Source organism: Archocentrus centrarchus, chromosome 17 (assembly GCF_007364275.1).
Source record: "Archocentrus centrarchus isolate MPI-CPG fArcCen1 chromosome 17, fArcCen1, whole genome shotgun sequence".
In the NCBI taxonomy this organism is placed as follows: domain Eukaryota; kingdom Metazoa; phylum Chordata; class Actinopteri; order Cichliformes; family Cichlidae; genus Archocentrus; species Archocentrus centrarchus.
Genome location: NC_044362.1, coordinates 33,748,143 through 33,770,543, shown reverse-complemented (window position 1 = coordinate 33,770,543; position 22,401 = coordinate 33,748,143). Strand labels below are relative to the sequence as shown.

Genomic DNA, 22,401 nt, shown 5'->3' with positions numbered 1-22,401 from the left:
GCAACCCGGTCCCAGATGAGCAGAAGAGAATCAAAGGAACGGATGGAGTGTGAGTGTGCTCATGTGTCCATATCTCTGTGCACATACTTGCCCATGATTTTATGGTCTGATAGAGATGTTTGAATAATTTAATATTATCATTCTGACGTATTGCTTTGGCTAGTGGTTCAATGAAAATTGCAAAAAGGAAGGGTGAGAGTAGGCATCCTTGTCTGGTACCGCTCTCCAGAATTAAATACACTGCTTGATGTAATGTTCTTAAAACAAGTCAAAATGAGGCTCAGTATTGTGTGTGGCCTCCACGTGCCTGTATGACCTCCCTACAATGCCTGGGCATGCTCCTGATGAGGTGGCAGATGGTCTCCTGAGGGATCTCCTCCCAGATCTGGACTAAAGCATCTGCCAACTCCTGGACAGTTCTGTGGTGCAACGTGACGTTGGTGGATGGAGCAAGACATGATGTCCCAGATGTGCTCGATTGGATTCAGGTCTGGGGAACGGGTGGGCCAGTCCATAGCTTCAATGCCTTCATCTTGCAGGAACTGCTGACACACTCCAGCCACATGAGGTCTAGAATTATCCTGCATTAGGAGGAACCCAGGGCCAACCCCACCAGCATATGGTCTCACAAGGGGTCTGAGGATCTCATCTCGGTACATAATGGCAGTCATGCTACCTCTGGTGAGCACATGGAGGGCTGTGCGGCCCTCCAAAGAAATGCCACCCCACACCATTACTGACCCACTGCCAAACCGGTCATGCTGAAGGATGTTGCAGGCAGCAGATCGCTCTCCACGGCGTCTCCAGACTCTGTCACGTCTGTCACATGTGCTCAGTGTGAACCTGCTTTCACCTGTGAAGAGCACAGGGCGCCAGTGGTGAATTTGCCAATCCTGGTGTTCTCTGGCAAATGCCAAGCGTCCTGCACGGTGTTGGGCTGTGAGCACAACCCCCATCTGTGGATGTCAGGCCCTCATACCATCCTCATGGAGTCGGTTTCTAACAGTTTGTGCAGACACATGCACATTTGTGGCCTGCTGGAGGTCATTTTGCAGGGCTCTGGCAGTGCTCCTCCTGTTCCTCCTTGCACACAGGCGGAGGTAGCGGTCCTGCTGCTGGGTTGTTGCCCTCCTACGGCCTCCTCCACGTCTCCTGGTGTACTGGCCTGTCTCCTGGCAGCACCTCCAGCCTCTGGACACTACACTGACAGACACAGCAAGCCTTCTTGCCACAGCTCGCATTGATGTGCCATCCTGGATGAGCTGCACTACCTGAGCCACTTGTGTGGGTTGTAGAGTCTGTCTCATGCTACCACGAGTGTGAAAGCACCACCAACATTCAAAAGTGACCAAAACATCAGCCAGAAAGCATAGATACTGAGAAGTGGGCTGTGGTCCCCACCTGCAGAACCACTCCTTTATTGAGTGTGTCTTGCTAATTGCCAATAATTTCCACCTGTTGTCTATTCCATTTGCACAACAGCATGTGAAATTGATTGTCAATCAGTGTTGCTTCCTAAGTGGACAGTTTGATTTCACAGAAGTTTGATTTACTTGGAGTTATATTGTGTTGTTTAAGTGTTCCCTTTATTTTTTTTTCAGCAGTATATATGGATATGATCCCAATCGTGGTGACTGTGGCTTTTGGTGAGTTATACAGAGGTGTTATCCAGAGAATCAATGATTTTCCAAACCCAAATTTGTAAAGCGTTGCGAAGAGGAAAGACCAGTTAACTTTATCAAAGGCTTTTTCTGCATCTAGTGACAGTACTATTGCTTTTTTTTTTTTTACGTTGTGTCAGGCTAATAAGGTTGAGTAGCCTTCTAATATTGTTGGCAGAGTATCTTCCTTTGATGAATCTAGTTTGATCATTAAGGATTACTGAAGGAAGCACTGTCTCTAACCTAGATGCAAGTGCCTTAGCAATTAATTTAATTTCAGTATTGATTAAAGACAAAGGCCAGTAGGTAGATGTAAGAGTAAGCTCTTTATCTGGTTTAAGTAACAATTTTATTGCTGCTGTGTTCATATGGGAAGGGATTAGATGGTTATTTTTTATGTCTGTTACAGTTCTGAAGAACAGTGGTGATAATATGGACCAAAAATGCTTAAAAAATTCTGCAGGGAATCCATCAGGGCCTGGTGCCTTGCCATTAGGCATTTGGTTTAATGCACACTGTAAGTCACTGGAGGACAAAGGTAGTCAAATCAAGTCAAGTTTATTTCTAAAAGCACATTTAAAAACAACAGCAGTTGACCAAAGTGCTGTACATTTAAAATAAATAAAATAGGGCGCCTGGGTGGCTTAGTGGTGAAGCCAGTGACCACATACACATGCCATATTGCGGTGCGGGCGGCGCGGGTTCATGTCCTGGCCTGTTGCCAATTTGCCTGCGTGTCTTCCCCTGTATCTTTTCCCATTTCCTGTCTCTCTCCACTGTTGATAAAAGCTGCTGTGGCCAAAAATGCAAACACAAGATAAAGGAGACAGTTAAAGCAGGAAGCATAAAAGAATAAAACATAAATAAAAGAAAACAACATCACTAATGTATCCAGGACTCATTCTGATTTAAAAGCCAAAGAATAAAAATGGGTTTTCAAAGGTTTTAAAGATGTCAACTGTAGGGGAGGTCCTGATACGAAGGGGCAACTTTTTCCACAGTTTCAGAGCCACAACTGCAAAGGCCTGATCACCTCTGTGTTTTAGTCTTGACCTCGGTACAGTTAGGAGCATTTGCTCAGCAGACCTCAGTGATCTAGTGGGAGTACGCAGGCTTATAAAATCAGAGAAGTAGGAAGGTGATAACCCAGGCAACGCCTTAAAAACAAATAGTAAAACCTTAAAATCAATTCTAAAACTGACTGGCAACCAGTGTAGAGATGCTAGTTTGGGGCATATATGGTCTCGTTCACGAATGCCAGTTAGTAACCGTGCTGCTGCGGTTTGGATCAGTTGTAGTCGACGAAGTAGCGTCAGACTGACACCTGAATAGAGACGATTACAGTAGTCGTCAAGCCGGGATGAAATGAAAGCATGGATAGCTCCCTCAAAGTCCATGAAGCAAAAAAATGGCTTCAGCTTTGCAAGTAGACAAAGGTGAAAGAAGCTAGATTTGATGACGGTATTAATGTGTTTGTGGGTGTTCATCTCAATAACAAGCTGGACTGGAGTACAAACACAGACGTCCTGTATAAGAAAGGCCAGAGTCGACTCCACCTGCTGAGGAGACTGAGGTCCTTTGGTGTCTGCAGGACTCTGTTAAAGACCTTTTATGACTCAGTGGTAGCATCTGCCCTTTTCTACGCAGTGGCCTGCTGGGGGGGGTGGATGCACCGAAAGGGACAGGAGCAGGATCGACAAACTGGTGCGGAGGTCTAGCTCTGTGTTGGGATGTCCTCTGGAGTCTGTGATGGTGATGGGTGAGAGGAGGATGTTAGCAAAGCTGACATCCATCATGGACAACCCCCATCACCCTCTGCATGAGACCGTGGGTGAGCTGAGCAGCTCCTTTAGTCAGAGACTGAAACATCCTCACTGCAGGAAGGAGCGCTTTCGCAGGTCATTCATCCCAACAGCAGTTAGACTGTACAACACTTCATAATGTCTTGAGTCACTTGGACACTTTACCTCCTCTGCCATCACTTTATCCATACAGTCAGATACATTTTATTTATTACACTCACCCATATAATGCATACTGTGTATGCTGTGTACCTTACCGGCTACAAATGTATATAATATTTTGATATCTTTATATAGTGTTTGACGTGTGTGTGTATATGTAAATGTGGGTATTGACACTGATATATATATTTATGTATATAGTGCTTATCAGAATCAGAATCAGAAGGTTTTTATTGCCATATGGGTGAACAGGTTCACAGCATTAGGAAATTGCTGCGGTACTTCGTGCTTACAGAAAAAAACAAATAAGTACAAAAACTATAAGACAATATACAAGTATACAATTGCAAATATACAGAGATATTAGAGCTATAACTATAGCACAATATTACAAAATTACAAAATATACAGTGCAGAGACTAATTAAAAGATAGAAGAATGTAGACTATATTCCACTAATATGTACATCAGTGCAGTCAGACAGGTGCATAGACATAGGGTCATCAGCGTTTGTGGAGGGTGGTGGTAACAGTCTTAGGGTTATTGTTCATGAGTCCAACAGCAGAGGGGAAGAAACTGTTCTTATGGCGGGAGGTTCTGGTCCGTATGGACCTTAGCCTCCTGCCTGAGGGGAGAGGGTCAAAAAGTCTGTGCCCAGGGTGAGAGTGGTCGGCTGTGATCCGACCTGCACGCCCCAGTGTCCTGGAGGTGTACAGGTCCTGGAGAGATGGGAGGTTACAGCCAATCACCTTCTCAGCAGAGTGCACAACGCGCTGTAGTCTCTGTTTGTCCCTAGTGGTGGCTCCAGCGTACCACACAGTGATGGAGGAGGTGAGGATGGACTCAATGATGGCAGTATAGAACTGCACCATGGTCCTTGCTGGCAAGTTGAATTTCTTCAACTGCCGCAGGAAGCACATCCTCTGCTGGGCCTTTTTGACAACAGAGGTGATGGTGGGCTCCCACTTGAGGTCCTGGGTGATGGTAGTTCCCAGGAAGCGAAAAGAGTCCACTGTGGTGATGGGGGTGTCAGTCAGGATGATGGAGGGTAGAGGGGCTGTGTGCTTCCTAAAGTCCACTATAATCTCCACTGTCTTCTGGGCGTTCAGTACCAGGTTATTGTGGCTGCACCAGGACACCAGACGTTTGACCTCCATCCTGTAGGCCGACTCGTCCCCGTCTGAGATGAGTCCGATGAGAGTCATGTCGTCTGCAAACTTAATAAGCTTGACAGACTGGTGGTCAGAGGTGCAGCAGTTGGTATACAGGGAGAAGAGCAGAGGAGAGAGGACACAGCCCTGAGGAGTGCCAGTGCTGATGGTCCGGGAGTCCGAGACATTCTTCCCCAGCCTCACGTGCTGCTTCCTGTTCATCAGGAAGTCAATGATCCACCTGCAGATGGGATCTGGCACGTTCATCTGGGACAGCTTGTCTTGGAGGAGATCAGGGATGATGGTGTTGAAGGCAGAGCTGAAGTCCACAAACAGGATCCTGGCGTAGGTTCCCTGGGAGTCCAGATGCTGTAGGATGAAGTGCAGAGTCAGGTTGATGGCGTCGTCCACAGACCTGTTGGCTCTGTAGGCAAACTGCAGGGGGTCCAGAAGGGGGGCTGTGAGGGACTTGAGGTGGGACAGCACCAGACGCTCAAATGACTTCATGACCACAGAAGTCAGTGCCACAGGTCTGTAGTCATTTAGTCCAGTGATCCTTGGCTTCTTGGGGACAGGAACAATGGTAGCGGTTTTAAAGCAGACAGGCACGTGGCAAGCCTCCAGTGAGGAGTTGAAGATGTTCGTGAACAATGGGGCAAGCTCGTTAGCACAGTGTCTCAGTGTGGCAGGTGAGACACCATCTGGACCTGGAGCTTTGCGAGCTTTGACACTCCTGAACTGCTTTAGCACCTGGTCCTCCTGAATACAAAAGACTGTGGGGGTGGGGGAGGAGGGGGACTCTGGGGTGGGAGTCCTTGATGATGTGGGCTTCTCTGAGGTGTGGGGAGTGGGGGAGGTTGGGGGGTGAATATTTGTGTTGGCTGTATTGTAGTTGGGACTGGTGGAGGTGTGAAGGCTGCTGAACTGACCATCAAAACGACAATAGAACTCGTTCAGTCTATTTGCAGTTTGTAGGTCGTCTGTGGAGTGGGGGGTTTTAGGCTTGTAGTTGGTAATCTGCCTAAAACTTTTCCATACAGAGGCCGCGTCGTTCGCTGAGATCTGCTGCTGTATATTCTCAGAGTGATGTGATCTAGCAGTGGCCACTTCCTTGCTAAACCTGTACTTGGCCTCTTTGTAGCAGTCTTTGTCCCCACTTTTAAAAGCCTCCCTCTTCTCTATCCACAGCTGCTTCAGTTTGGGAGTAAACCAGGGTTTGTCACTGTTATAACTCACCCTGGTGCGTGATGGCACAATGCTGTCCTCGCAGAAGTGGATATACGAGGTTACAGTGTCCGTGTAGTCATCCAGACTGTCACAGGCAGCCCTCATTGAGTCCCAATCTGTAGTTTCGAAGCATGTGCGGAGCTCCTCCACAGCCTCACGGGTCCACTGCTTTGTTGTCCTCACCACAGGTTTTGAGAGCTTCAGCCTCTGTCTGTACGCGGGAATCAGGTGGATCATGTCGTGGTCAGAGAGGCCGAGTGCAGCGCGGGGCACTGCGTGATAAGCCCCGCTTATCGTGCTGTAGCAGTGGTCTAGTGTCTTCTCCTCTCTGGTCGGACATGTGATATATTGTTTATATTTGGGAAGTTCCTGTCTCAGGCTGGCTTTATTAAAGTCCCCAAGTACGATGATAAGAGAGTCCGGGTATGTCCGCTCCATGCACAGAATCTGCTCTGTGAGCGCGCACTGGGCCTCGTGCACGTCCGCGTCCGGCGGGATGTAAACAGCAGCCAGTATGAATGAAGCGAACTCCCGCGGAGAGTAAAACGGTTTACAGTGAATGAAAAGATATTCCAGTGAGGGAGAGCAGTGCTTAGCAATCACTGTCACATCCGTACACCAGCCACTGTTTATGTAGAAGCAGACTCCTCCACCTGTAGCCTTGCCGGAAAGCGCAGCTTGCCGGTCTGCGCGGAGGAGATGAAATCCCTCCAACTGGAGCGCGCAGTCCGGTATCTCCTCACACAGCCATGACTCCGTGAAGCATAACACACAGGATATGGAAAAGTCTCTATTCATGCTCCTCATCAGTGTCAGTTCGTCCATTTTGTTCCTAAGTGAACGCACGTTGGAGAGGAAAATCCCAGGTAAGGCTGTGCGTAATCCACGTCTCCTTAGCCTCACAAGGACGCCAGCGCGCTTCCCTCTCTTTCGGCGTCTCACTTTCTGGGCCAGAGTGTGTAATAAATCCGCCGCAGATGCGACAAAAACAGGAAATAAATCCGAAGGTGTTGTGGACCTAATGTTGAAAAGCTCTTCTCTGGTGTAAGAATACCCAGAAGAGTGTCCAGACACAGAAATAACGCACAAAAACAAACAAAACAGAGCGCACCGAAGTACCAGGGCATCCATTCGCGGCGCCATCTTGGATCAGACCTATATATATATATATATATATATATTAATTACAAAGCTTGTAATTAATTCGATTAATTTTTTACTGTATACATTACTGTATACACATATACAGTAATGTATATGTGTATAGATTTTTGCTATTTTATTTTATTCTATTCTATTTTAGTTTTAGTTTAGTTACTTGTTCTTACTCATCCTTTTCATTTTTTCTCTGTATTGGGCTGCTGTAATGCACAAATTTCCCCGTCGTGGGATCATTAAAGTTTTATCTTATCTTATCTTATCTTAACTAAGATTGGTGCCAAAGATCACCCCCAGGTTCCTTGCAGAGGGTTTATTATATATCTTTAAGGGGCTGAGATCATAGAGGTCAGAGGTACCAAAGACAATGAACTCAGTTTTCTGCTCATTCAAATTAAGAACGTTTAGAGCCATCCATGTTTTAACTTCCTCCAGACAATCCAGTAAGGCCTTCAAAGGACTCATAGAATTTGTTTCAGTGGCAGACAGATCTGCGAGTCATCTGGGGCACCCCACATGAGAGCAGGTTTTCAGAGAAAGAAGCATCTCCCAGCCTAACTGTAAAACTTCTGTTTGTTAAATAGGATTTAAACCATTCAAGTGCAACAAAGTGCTCCAGTCAAGATAAAAGGATACATGATCTACAGTATCGAAGGCAGCACTAAGGTCTAAAAGTACTAAAATGGCAGAGTCCCCCAAGTCAGTAGTAGTCAAAAGGTCATTTAAAACTTTTAAAAGTGCAGTTTCAGTACTGTGATGTGCTTTAAACCCAGACTGGAATACTTCAGTAACACCATTATGGTCTAAAAGTCTGGAGCTGAAGGAGGACAACTTTCTTCAAGACTTTCGAAAGAAATGGCAGTTTAGAAATCGTCTGAAGTTGGATAAAATGGTTGGGTCAAGATTTTGGTTTTTAAGAACAGGCTCTACCACAGCCTGTTTAAAATCAGCAGGGATACACTCAGAATTAAGACTGCTATTGTTAATAGACAGCACACTTTTTCCCATTGTGTGAAAAACATCCTTTAGTAGGCTAGATGGAATAATATCCAGAGGACATCTCGTGGGTTTCACTTGGCTGACTACTTCATTCAACAGTGAGAAAGACACGGGCTCAAAGAGGTCAAAGGTAACAGAGGTTAGTGTGTGAGCAGATGGGTCAGTGACAGGAGGGATAATATGAGACCTAATATTAACAATCCTATCAACAAAAAAACGGGAGGATTAAGAACAGAGTTACTAACAGTGAATAAAATGCTGGGTCTGTGACAGTTATTAGACACAATCTCAGAGAGATACTTTGTTTTTGCTGCTCTTACAGCCTTCTGATAGTTCAGCAAATATTCTCTGAGCACATCAAAGGACACCTGAAGTTTATCCTTTCCATTTTTGTTCAGCCTTTCTACACATCTGTCTGAGTTCTCTGTGACTCTGTTCAGCCAAGGCTCAGTTTTAAGATTTGGTCTCCTGGTTGTGAGAGGAGCGATGGAGTCAAGGATTTCTGAGCAGGTGGAATTGAACAGAGAAAGTAAGTCATCAGTGTTCAGACGGCTGGGCCAATCAGAAAGTACTGCCTGGTTGCTATTTTGATGAGAACGAATAAAGTGATCAGCAGTAACCGAAGTAACCATGCGAGATCGGTGTGTAGGCACACCAGGTTTGGCTGTCTGACATGAAAGCGAAATCTCAAATATTACAGGCATGTGATCAGAAAAATTATCTTCACAGATTTCAGTGTCACAGAGAGGCAGGCCACTAGACAGCACAAGATCCAGAGTATGTCTACGTTCATGTGTCGGGCCTTTAACTGACTGCACAAAATTAAAAGAGTCCAAAACATTTAAAAAATAATTAATCAGTGGCGTATTTAAGCAGCAGACATGAATATTAAAATCACCTAGGATTAAAACACTGTCATATTTCAGAATAATTCCTGCCAAAAATTCAGAGAAGTCCTGGATAAAGTCCTTGTTGTATTTCAGTGGTCGGTAAATCAGTGCACACAGTACAGGTGTTGACAGCTTGATTTCAAATAACTGCAGTTTGAAGCTGGAGTAAACATCAGCTGTTAACTGCCGGCAGTTGAAGCTGTTTTTATAGACAGTAGCTAGCCCTCCGCCTCGGCCCGTTGACTGAGGAGAACTGAGCTAGTGACAGCCTGGAGGGACAAGTTGAGAAAATGGGCTCAACTCACCCAAGCTTAGCCAAGTTTCTGTCACCAGGAGAAAATCCAAACCTCGAGAGGTGAAGAAGAAGAAGTCATTCAGAATAAAATTCTAAAAGTTTTCATTTTCTGTGGCATTTCTTGTTAGCACGAAGACAAAGTCGGCCACGGCGAAGGTACAGAGGTACGGTCTCCAGTACAGGTGGGATTTTAAAATCCTGTCGTCCTGGAAGCAGTCGATATTGCTCTTCAATGACGACTTTGATAGTTACAAGGAATTGTGGTCATAAACCAAAAAAGTGGAAACATTACTGAAGAAAAACAAAGCGAAATAAGCAAAACATGTAACAGCTGACAGCAAGCCACACAAACCGGCGCCATCGTTCTTCAATAGCAGAATTCATAAAGGTAGGTCTAAGAAATCTTTCTTCTTTAGATAAATGAGGTAAATTTAAATTATGGACTGAATATCTTCTGAATTAGGTTTATTTTCGGCTGAATATAAATTCCGGCTATAAAAATCTATAAAAAGCTTTAAATTCTATTCTAGATTTAACAGGGAGCCAATGAAGAGAAGCCAATATGGGAGAAATCTGCTCTCTATTTCTAGTCCCTGTCAGTACTCTAGCTGTAGCATTTTGGATCAGCTGAAGGCTTTTCAGGAAGCTTTTAGGACAGCCTGATAATAATGAATTACAATAGTCCAGCCTAGAAGTAATAAATGCATGAATGAGCTTTTCAGCATCACTCTGAGACAGAAATATTAGAGTGTAGCCTACTCATTAAATTAGTGTTGTTACAAGTGTACAAATCTGGACAGTTAGGATAGTCTCTTCTTTCTTTTAGGAAATTGTCATTTGTAAAAAAAAATAAATAAAACAAACCTAAAAAGTAGGGGTGGGACTCGATTAAAAAAAATTAATCGAATTAATTACAAGCTTTGTAATTAATTAATCGAAATTAATCGCATTTTAATCGCATTTCAATATTTGACATGAGAAATATTAATTTAAGTTTGGTTGATGAATGAATCAATATACATAAGCTTAAACTTCAAAATTTTGTTTATTTTCCCACCAGTCTGCTACACAGACCAACGAAGGGTGGAAGTGCTCCTGTGATAAGCAAACTCCTGAAATTAAAGTTAAGCATCATAACTGGATAGTTTTATTCAACATTAATGTCTCACTTAATATAGCTGAAAATTAATCATTCTCTCAGCTGTATTCCTTGATGTTGAAATGTGTTATGCTTGTTTTAACAGCTTATTTTGAATTAAAGACTTAAAATTAAACCACAAAAAGGAGAAAAAGTTCGTTCTCCGTTTAACAGCTGCTTTTACACAGCTGTACTTCACACTCACGGTTGCTAGGCGACATGAGCTACGCAGAGGTGACGGCAGCTGATATGAAGGCTAGCCGCTCACTTCCGGCCTTTGTGGTGTTCGTGGGCTGCGAAAGACGTGGGCCGGGTCCTTCGCAGGATGCGGCCACTGAATTTGGACATTGTGCGTCGATATAATCTGTATGCCGGGAACTCGCGTACTGAGAAACGTTCCACAGTGCAAAGTGCGATTAAAATGTGTTAAAATTTTTAACGCGTTAATTTCCCCGTAATTAATTAATCGAAATTAACGCGTTAAAGTCCCACCCCTACTAAAAAGTTTCATGACAAATGTGGATGAGCTTGGGGGCCCCCTGGTGGTCAGAGGGCCCTATGCAGCCGCATATGTCAGCTATGCCTCGCGCCGGCTCTGCCTACAGCCTGCTGTTGCTGGAGCATTGCTGTCACAGAGGATGTGGAGGCTACAGCAGCAAATATGTCTGTGATCTTTACACATTTTGTAGCATCTACAGTGACATTCTTCTATTTCTTTGCACGTAATTTCTCCGCACCCCCTTTCTGCCGCTTCGGTTTCTCCATGTTGCCTCTCCTTACATGGGCTCAACACTGAAACTACTAGCGGCACTGTTGCCAACTCCTCTGTAAGGAAAGAAGATATTGGCTGTCCTAAAAGTTGCTAGAAGTTGCTAAATGACATCATCACCTAATTTGCATAATTGGTTATTTGCATGTAGTTGCAATCGAGGCTGCAGGAGAGAGGAATCACATCTTTGGGGAGACAAAAAGTGAATAAAAAAAACACCCTAAATATGTCTAGAACTATTAGTTCTAAACATATTTCTATTTAAACATTTACTACTATATTTTTTCTTCCCAAAGGTATAAACAAAAAGGCACTTCTGAGTCAAAGCTACATGTCCCAAATGTCACGCAGACACTTTTATTAACATTCAGCTGTAGATGTACATGAGAAATTGCTCAAAAATAAACTACTGGCATATTTAAATAATAATACTCCTCAAATAAATTAATGCTTTTTCCTTCATAACAAAAGACTCTCAGCCGTGCTATTAAAATGTAAACAGAAAAGATCCAGAGCAAAAATAGCAAAAGTCTGACTGATTCTTTAAAAAGCCAGTCTGCAGTGAAGTAGACTTCATCAAAGTGCTTCCTCCTGTGTAAGTTAACCAGAGGTGGCAAAAGTACTGACATTCTGTACTTAAGAAGAAGTACAAGTACTTGTTTAAAAAAATAATAATAATACTTTGGTAAAAGTCAAAGTATTGGTTCCACTTCTTTACTTAAGTAAAAGTAAAAAGTACAGGCTCAAAAGGTGGAGGAACCCTAAGATCAGCTGTAGTGGCTCTGCATGGGGAGAAGAATCACAGCTTTCTATTGTAGCTGCAGTAAATGATGTTGGTGTGCAGGCTGTGATCAGCTGACCTGCTGCTGCTGCTCTGAGGTTTACTGCTCTGTGTGGATGAAGTGAACTCACAAAGATGTAACCCTGTATTTCACAGCTCTCTGAGCTGATCTTCATCCCCTACACTGACAGCATACAGGCTGTAGAAATGTTGGATTCAGTGAATGAATCTCAGCATCAGCAGCTTTGATTCAAACTCATCTCTGCTGCACTGATGTAACCTGTAACTCTGACCATGAACACAGCCTCTGTGCACCAACATGGAGCTTTACTGTAAATACAGTACAACAAGCTGACCTGTTTATTACACACTAAACTGCAGTATTTCCATACAATCTTTGAATTACACAAAGTCAGCATACTTCAGTTTGTTTTGCAGTCCTTACCTTTAATTCTAGCCTCTCTTCTTCCTCTCCTGTCCTCTTTCTCCATCTGAGTGAACTTCTCGCTCTTTGCTCTCCCTGAAATACAGCAGCTCTTCTTTTAGCTAGCAGACACACTGTGTGACAAACTGCACACACTTTGTGTGTTTGCTGATATTTGTTGAGCATTTAGAAACGTTGCATTGTCCTGCCACACGTTACTGCCTTTATGCTCGCTCCTCTTCAGTAGCACTAGCTAAGCTGTTTATGTCCTACGAGCACAACTTACGGACTTGGTCCGGCCCGCTGTGACCCTGATTATAGCGCTATATATGATACATAAATTATAAGGGTTTCCCTATTTAATCTGCCAGTACGATTGTCTCTTATATGTTATTATTACTCTTTTTAGGCTCAGATTGTTTGATATTTGACTCTCTGATGTGTTAAAAAGTAACAAGCTTGTTATGAAAATGTAAGAAGTAGGGATGCGCCGATCTGATATTCAGTATCGGTATCAGTCCAATACTGGCCTAAATTACTGGATCGGATATCGGAAAGAAATGAAAAATGTAATCCGATACATTAAATAACATTTCGCTCACATCAGCTGCATTACAGGGCTCCGTTGGTGGCTTCTTCATCCTACTGGAATGGAGTGGATCAGGAGTTAGAAAAAAACCCTCCTCAGATTCTATAAAGTTCTCCCTCGCTGCGACGGATTCCCTTTGCCACAGAGCGATCATCGCTGACATGTTTTTCCACGTCCACCGCTCTCTGCCTTGTTTGTGTGTTGTGGTCACTGTGCTGAGAATCAGCTGTTTTTTTTTTTTTTTTTTTCTCTACTTCAGCTCTCGGACATACTGCTAGCGAGCGCAGCTATTAGCACTGGTGACCGTCCGGTACAGAAGGACCCCTTCCCCATCAACATATTTTTGATACTCTAATCCCTGATTAGTGACTAAATATAGACCTGCAGTAGAAACGTCTTTAGGAGAATGCTTGTGAATATAAAGCATTAAAAGATTGCGCTCACGCAGCCCTTAGTTTTTCACCTGAACACTGATGATGCAACAGCAGCAGTCAGCTGATTTACGTGCAGTCTGTCTGCACAAGCGCAAAGAGGCGGCGCCGGCGAGCTCAGATGGAGCAGAAGGAAATGTTTTTCAAGTGTCCAAAAGAAGCCTTTTCTTCCCTGTAACCTCCATTAAACCTTTACTGGGAAACAGCTGGAGATCCTTCATCAACCACCTGATCAGTAAGTGAAGAAATCCACCCTGTTTGTTTCACACAGGGAAAAACTGCAGTACGGAAGTTAAAATATGCAATTGAACTGTTAATATGGAAAAAAGTATTTCTTATCCAGTTACTTGGGTAATCAATATAAATAGAATACACAAATGGTAAAATAATCGATAGTTGCAGCCCTAATGAAATTTGCAACATGCCATAAGCATCACCTTCTCACACAGAAGCAACAGGATTCAGGTGATAGTTATTGTTGTTAGTAAGTAAAGTTTATTTATATAGCGTTTTTCACAGACAGAAAGATGCTGTACAATAATTAAAACACAATATAACCCCCCAGAAAACACTATGTTAAAAAGATAATAACATTACCATATTAAAAGAAAAAGAATAAAAATAAAGTCAGAAACCAGAAAGCCTGGTTAAACAGAAAAGTTTTCAACTATTTTTTAAATGACGCCACAGAGTCATCTAAATGGAGCTGGAGTGGTAAACAGTTCCAGAGCTTTGGTGCCACTGCATAAAAAAGCTCTGCCCGCCCTGGTCCTTAGTCTTGTATGTGGGACAACTAAAAGACTTTGATTTTGTTGTGTGAGAGATTGTTGACTTCTTTTTTTTTACGTTTTTAAATGCCTGGATCAATTTAAAATATCGGATTTATATCGGTATCGGCTGATATCCAAATGTAAAATATCGGTATTGGTATCGGACATAAAAAAGTGGTATCATGCCATCCCTAGTAAGAAGTAAAAAGCACAGATATGTGTGTAAAAATGTAAGGACTAAAACTAAAAATTACCGCCCCATTTCATTATTGAATTTGGACATGAAAATTTAGACCCTCTCCATTAGTATTATCGAAAATCCCTCAACTAACTGTTCCGACAGGGAAATACTGAACATTACATTTCATTAAATGCTGATGATGTTATTTTCTTATCTCACCCTGAGCAGTCAGTGCCTGTCCTTTTAGATCTTATACAGTCATTTGGCGAGGTTTCAGATTATACTATTAACTGGCAGAAGAGTGAATTTACAGTGAGCACAGAAAGTATTCAGACCCCTTTAAATTTTTCACTCTTTGTTTCATTGCAGCCATTTGCTAAAATCAAAAAAGTGTAATTTTTTTCTCATTAATGTTCACTCAGCACCCCATCTTGACAGGAAAAAAACCCAGAAATGTAGAAATTTTTGCAAATTTATTAAAAAAGAAAAACTGAAATATCACATGGTCATAAGTATTCAGACCCTTTGCTCAGTATTGAGTAGAAGCACCCTTCTGAGCTAGTACAGCCATGAGTCTTCTTGGGAATGATGCAACAAGTTTTTCACGCCTGGATTTGGGATCCTCTGCCATTCTTCCTTGCAGATCTTCTCCAGTTCCTCAGGTTGGATGGTGAATGTTGGTGGACGGCCATTTTCAGGTCTCTCCAGAGATGCTCAATTGGGTTTAGGTCAGGGCTCTGACTGGGCCAGTCAAGAATGGTCACAGAGGTGTTGTGAAGCCACTCCTTTGTTATTTTAGCTGTCTGTCTCATTGTCTTGTTGGAAGGTGAACCTTCGGCCCAGTCTGAGGTCCTGAGCACTCTGGATATCTATATCCTTGGCCGCATTCATCTTTCCTTCAATTGCAACCAGTGGTCCTGTCCCTGCAGCTGAAAAACACCCCCATAACATGATGTTGCCACCACCATGTTTCACTTTTGGGATTGTATTGGGCAGGTGATGAGCAGTGCCTGGTGTTCTCCACACATACCGCTTAGAATTAATGCCAGAAAGTTCAATCTTCATCTCATCAGACCAGAGAATCTTATTTCTCATAGTCTGGGAGTCCTTCATGTGTTTTTTGGCTTTCACATGTCTGCACTGAGGAGAGGCTTCCCTCAGGCCACTCTGCCATGAAGCTCCGACTGGTGGAGGGCTGCAGTGATAGCTGTTTGTGTGGAACTTTCTCCCATCTCCCTACTGCATCTCTGGAGCTCAGCCACAGTGATCTTTGGGTTCTTCTTTACCGCTCTCACCAAGGCTCTTCTCCCACAGTTGCTCAGTTTGGCTGGACGGCCAGGTCTAGGAAGAGTTCTGGTCCTCCCAAATTTCTTCCATTTAAGGATTATGGAGGCTGCTGTGCTCTGAGGAACCTTGAGTGCTGCAGAAATCCTTTTGTAACCTTGGTCAGATCTGTGCCACAATTCTGTCTCTGAGCTCCTTGGGCAGTTCCTTTGACCTCATGAGTCTCATTTGCTCTGACATGCACTGTGAGGTCTTATATAGACAGGTGTGTGCCTTTCCTAATCAAGTCCAATCAGTTTAATTAAACACAGCTGGACTCCAGTGAAAGAGCAGAACCATCTCAAGGAGGATCAGGAGAAATGGACAGCATGTGAATTAAATACGAGTGTCACAGCAAAAGGTCTGAATACTTATGACCATGTGATATTTCAGTTTTTCTTTTTTAATAAATTTGCAAAAATTTCTACATTTCTGTTTTTTTCTGTAAAGATGGGGTGCTGAGTGAACATTAATGAGAAATAAAATGAACTTTTTGATTTTAGCAAATGGCTGCAATAAAACAAAGAGTGAAAAATTTAAAGGGGTCTGAATACTTTCTGTACCCACTGTATGTAATTTGGTGCAAACCTTACTTCTGAATTTTTAAACAGTTGGACTCAATAATCTTTCCCTTTGTTTGGGGCTTTAAAGCCCATCGAATAGCAACAATTTATTTACATAAACAAAGAGAGATGGGTGGACTGGGTTTACCATGGTTTCAACACTATTATTGGGCAGCAAATGCAAGGGCCCTGGTCTACTAGCAGGAAGGTTACGCCCAGGAGATTTTTGCAAATAGGCCCCCTTGGGTCGCCATTGTAAGGAGCACTGTTGAGAATAGTTCACTCCCAGCTCTTCTTTTCACAGCTCGTACATGTTCCACAAACACTGAAATAAACAGCATGATTGTTTTAAATTGTTTGCAAATATGGAAGCAAATTAATTTATATTATAGGCTACCAGAGACATCAGTTTATGCCCCAATTTACTGCCTTCACTCCTTCACTATCAGATACATCATTGAGAGGTTGGAGATTAAAAGGCATAACTACATTGAAAAACTTGTATATCAATAAAAAGTTTCCTTCATTCGGGATGTTAACGGATTGTTTCTCTCTTCTGGATGCTGATTTTTTTCAGATATTTACAAATTAGAAATTATGTTCATCTTAACATTCTGAGTTTTGTCTCTCTTCCAGAGGAAGTGAGGCTATGCAACTTGATGCTAGAGCCTCCAAATTCTAATAAATTAATTTCAAACTTTGTTGACATCTTTACCGAGCAAATGAACTTTGCCATCAACTCCTTGAGAGTTGCATGGGCGGAGGGGCTGGGCTTGTAGATTGGCAAGGAGGTTTGGGAGGAATCGGTCATGTTCTATTAATGTGAAACATCAGCTGATTCAGTTCAAGGTGTTTCACAGACTTCATTACACGAAAATGAAATTGCAGAAAATATATCCTTTAGTTTCCTCACTTTGAGATAAATTGAAGTTGGCGGATGGCTCCTTGTCACATTTTTATAAAGTTGATCCAAATGCTCAGCCAGTTTCTTGATATGCCACCCATGTCTTTTTAGACAGGCACCACCATCATAGAGTACAAATGGAAATGTGAGTTGTGTGACAAGTGACTGGTTATGTAGTTAACTGTCCTGACATGTCTGTTAGTGTTTTTTGTTTTTGTTTTTTGGTTTGTTTGCTTGTTTGTTTTGTTGGTTTGTTTTATTGAAGGTTAAATAGGTTGTTACTGATTTAATCTTTATGATTTTTGTATATACCTTTTTTACTTTCTCTTGAAAAATTATATATATTAAAAAAGGTAAAAATTAGTCAGAAAAATAAATACTCAAGAAAAGTACAGATACTTGAGAAATCTACTTAAGTACAGTAACGAAGTATTTGTACTTCGTTACTTCCCTCCTCTGAAGATAACACAACATGTAAACAGACTGAATGCACAAACTTCCATCCTTCAGTCAGCAGGATTTCAGCTAGCTCAGTAAATCTCAGTAAATCTCATTGTACGTCCTGTATAATGACAATAAAGGTATTCTATTCTATTCTATTTTATATCCATAGACATATACGCTAACGTATCACACTAACGGGCTCACCCGCTCAATACGGCGCCGTATCCACCAGCTGCATCAAAATGACATGAATAGACCCACTTCCACTATTAAGGTCACGTGACTTACGGTACATACTAACAGCCAGGAACTCTTGGGGATCCGGGCAATGCCAAAGCGTCTGAACGGACGCAGTACGAAGGTTCTATGTACAAAAACACAGCAATAGCGGAAGATTTCAGGTTAACCAAAAACTCTCCAAAAGTCACAGACCTCACTGGAAAAAACTGGCTAAGTTTGTCATTAGTCGCTTTTTGGGGAAAAAAAAAAAAGTAATTACGGGGGTCTGAAAAGCCGCTAAATCTAGTCACTAAGTTGGAAACACTGACTAGCGGGAGTTACAGTAACCACGCATAGAAAGGGTGGGGCCGCTTTCATCCTATATCCTGACTGGCTCCATCCACTGTCAATATTAAAGATGGGCCAATGGGCCGCCCCTCTAAATTGTGGACCGGTCTCTTGGGGGGGGGGGGGGTCCTGAGGAGTGTCAACCCACCGGGGTTGACACTCCAGATTACCAGATTACCAGTCCAGCCCTGAGTATTTTATAATAACACATGTCCTCTAATGCCTGTTACAAAGATGCCTGCTGACACATGACACACAGTGTTCTGCAACCTGAAACCTCCCGATGAGTCTAATTCTATAAGCAGATTTCTCCACATGCAGCACAGAGAAATTTCTCCCTGTCACAGAAAAAGTGGAGAGAAAAAAAGTGGCATTTTGAAATTGAATATTTCATGTTTAAACTATTAGGTAAGAAATGCATTTCCTAAACACACATAACTGCACACTGGTTCACTGAGTCATTATGCTGTCAGCTGACATTATTGATGGTCACCCGTCAGCCTCTGAAAGGCTGAATATCTTCAGATTAACTTGTCATTAAGATTTTTTCTGCCTGGGTGAAAACAGAATAGAGAAAAGCTGGTGGTTCATTTTGAAATATTTAGCCCACCAAAATGTTGCAACTGCTGCTGATTAGCATACAATGTTAAAATAATCATCAGCAGTATGCTCTGAACATGGGAATACAAAATTAGAGAGGTACGGCTTGTTAACACTTCCTGTTAATACTAATCGTTTTGTATTTTCCTTGCAAATAGGTATACAAAGATTTGACTATATGTAATTAATTTTGATATAAAAGTTGATGTATATCAATGCATTTACTGATTACTAATAACAAAAAACACTGAACACTTCAGGGAACCAAACAAAATCTACATGAAGCATTTGTTAACCCTCTCTGATGTGACTCCTAATATTCAAAGTCTCAGGACATTTTTAATTGCGAGTTTATGCTATGGGCCAAATTTAAAATGATAATGTAAAATTATAAAATAGAAACTGAAATGAAATTGTTCTGCAAAAGGCCCGGTGCTTGAGCACCACCTGTGGTCTATTTGTGTACGTGCCTGCAAACAAGTCCAAACACCCCGTGAGATTTAAATAATATTCAAAAAGATCGCAGTTCTACTAAAAGCATGCAGCTATAGTTATAGAGCTCAAAAACAGATGGACACAGTGAAACAACCGCTCAGAGTTTGATAACTTACCAAATAGTTTCCTGCTGACCAGAAAGGGAGCTGAAGCTCTGCTTCACTCTGAGACTCCTTTCCTGCAGCGTGCACACAGTGCGCTCCTTTTATGCAGCGTGAAAACAAATGGCAGAGCACAGTTTGGATGCACTCCAGCAGCACTACACCTACACCTGAAAGAGGGGGAAACAGTTTCTACAGTCACGTGTGAGAAGTATAACTATGGTGGCTTCAGTGCGGGCTGCTTTTGCGTATTTCTCTCTATTTCATTGTCACAAACCTGGCTAGTGATAAAAAGCATTATACGTGGCAGTTTTTTGCGGCGGATGGGTGAACGCGATTTAATGAAAATAAAATATGTGTTACTAACTTGATCTTTAATTAAAGTAGGGTTTTAAAACGTAGTGCATACAACGATGAGCAACACAGCGCCCTGGCTGTTTTCTTAGTTAAAACACCGCATTGGACCGTCGGCCGGTGATCAGCTGACGCGGAGTTTCTGTTGTTTGGATTCATTGTTACAAACCAGGCTAGGAAGAAAAAGCTTTATACAGCAGTTTTTGAGGCGGACGGATTAATGTGCCCGGCTCCGCCAGAGCAAAGACTCATGGGAGTGTTCATGCTGGTGTTTATGTGTTTAGTTACAGCGTCATCAGTTATTCCACTTATGCTGTGTCTGTCTCTCCCTAATTTAATAAAAATAAAATATCTATTACTAACGTGATCTTTAGTTAAAGTAGGTTTTTAAATGTAGTGCATACAATGATGAGCAACACGGCGCCCTGGCTGTTTCTTGGTTAAAACACCACAAACTGAGTGTCTCTCTGACTCCGCCCCTCCTGCTGCACCTGAACCACCTGTCTGACACTCCCATTCATTTCCTCTTTCATAAAGTGGCTGTCAGAGCGTCAGAGGAGCGAATTCATCTGCAGACATTTATGTTTCTACGAGCACTGAAATCCCAGTTAGACGTTCATGTTTTTGTACATAATATGAAGCTTTTACAGTCGTTCACTCGTCAACAGGCTGTAAGCACGGAGACAGCGATGATGTCACGGATTTATAATGAGGCAGCTGTCAGACTGTCAGTCAGTTCCTCTGAAACATTTACTGTAGTTACTGCAGCACCACTGTTACATCACACTGATCGGGATGAAGCTGCTGACACAGAGCACACTGTGGATGGAAAAATGTCTGGATCTTAGACATGATGTGAATGTCTGAGTGAAGATGTCTGTAATTCAGAGTATGAATCTCGACATATTTTCCATTGAAAAATCACCTAAATTGTTGATCATTGGTTTTATAACGATCATTGGTTTTATAAGTGAGGCTGATATTCCATCAATAGATTCCATTTTTACTGTATGATTATTTAAACAATTAAATGGCCATAAACTGAACAGTCATAAACTGAACTGAACGTTTCTTCGTTTTTGGAACAACTCTATGGCATCATCTTATCACGTAATTAGAGATGCATCATACCTTTTTTTGGCTACCTGTTACAACATGTTCTTTTCTTTGTTTTTAATAACATGATACAAAACACATTAAACGTTAAATACAAGCAAGCAGACGTTATTACATGTGTACAATACAATAAACAAAATGTTATCATGAACAAACAATAAAGAAAAGAGAGAGAACATGTTTAGTGGTGGGCGGATTGATCCAAATATCGATAATATCGATACCAACACTGATATTGATCAATATCAGTGTAATGAGATGATACTTTAGCTTCAGTTTCTCTCCTGTATGCAGCGCTGCGGTTTCATCGAAGATACGAGCTGACCGTCTGTTTAAATGCCGCTCCTGTCACAGCACAGATCAGGCACACTTTGCTCCTCCCTCTCTGCAGTGTTTTGACATTATGCCATCACATGATACATAACATTTTTTACTTCGGGGGGAAAAAAATGAATTTGCTTTAAATGTTTTATAATGTTGTGGATTTTTTACAGCTTGTTTTTTCAAGAAAAAATCCAGAAATTTAGTGAATGAAGGGATATTTTTATTACATTTTTTTATTATACTTTCTGAACCCTCTACCTGAAAAAAAGTTTTAATTTGTTCTTGAGTGATCATTTTGTACACTTTATTTAAGAAAAAAATCCAGACATCAGAATGTATAGAGAAAATTGTTGTTACTTTTCTAATGTTTCAGAACAAAACTTTTATTTTCATAAAGTATTTTCTATTTACCTATAAACTTTGCCCAGTTCTATGCTGGTTTTAACTAATTAATGATCCAAAGGAAAAAATCACAAAACACTTAAACTTCATGAAAATTCGGTATCTGTATCTGTGACACTTGCCCTGTATTTACTTGTATCAGATTGATATCAAATCTTGCAGTATCGCACATCACCAATGTTGTTAAAGGAGCACTGATTAGATTTTTTTACTCTAATTAGTGGGGCCTGTGGATTACACAGATAAGTGGACTATGTAGGCTAATGAGCTGGTCAAAAATCAAGAATCAAGTAGGATTTATTGTCATTATATGCCAAGACATACAATGAAATTACATTCCAGAACACCCATCCAATTTCTGTGACAGTCATGAGCATGAAACACAAATTTTTTGCAGTCTCTTAAATTTCTAAGCTCCACTTGTTGGTCAAGTGTAGGGACTGCAGCTGTTTTCACACAAAGTAACGCCATGTTGTCCAACAGGTATGGTGACCCTACAGCCATCTCAGTCACGGTGGATAAACCTCAAAACCAGACAATGTGTTTAATTTACATCTCAAACTAATAATAACAGTGAGAGACTGATACAGTGTAGCAGGTGTATTTAAAATGTTAAGATTCTTTTTTTTTTATATTCCACCAAGAATCCATCCCCTGTTATTTGGTTTTGTTGTTATTTTTCACATGTATATATGTATTTGTTTTCTATGTTCATGTTTTGGGAGCTTTTATTTTGTTGTGTCACTTCGACTTCCTTCCATGTCACTTCCGGTGGTCTCT

The 22,401-nt window shown here is 41.8% G+C and overlaps 1 protein-coding gene across 3 annotated transcripts in view; it reads right to left on the bottom strand.

Annotated features, from left to right (window-relative positions):
- LOC115795822 (uncharacterized) overlaps nucleotides 1-19,549 on the bottom strand; it is a 29,714-nt gene extending 10,165 nt beyond the window's left edge. The window contains exons 1-2 of one of the 3 annotated variants that reach the window (XM_030751930.1): nucleotides 19,441-19,481; nucleotides 18,500-18,567 (exon numbers count right to left, since the gene is read on the bottom strand). The gene's annotated coding sequence lies outside the window, so the exon portion shown is untranslated. Of the gene's footprint in view, nucleotides 1-18,499; nucleotides 18,568-19,440 lie in introns of all 3 variants that reach the window. The other 2 variants (XM_030751929.1, XM_030751931.1) reach the window with 2 other exon arrangements.
- Between the last annotated feature and the right edge of the window lie 2,852 nt (nucleotides 19,550-22,401).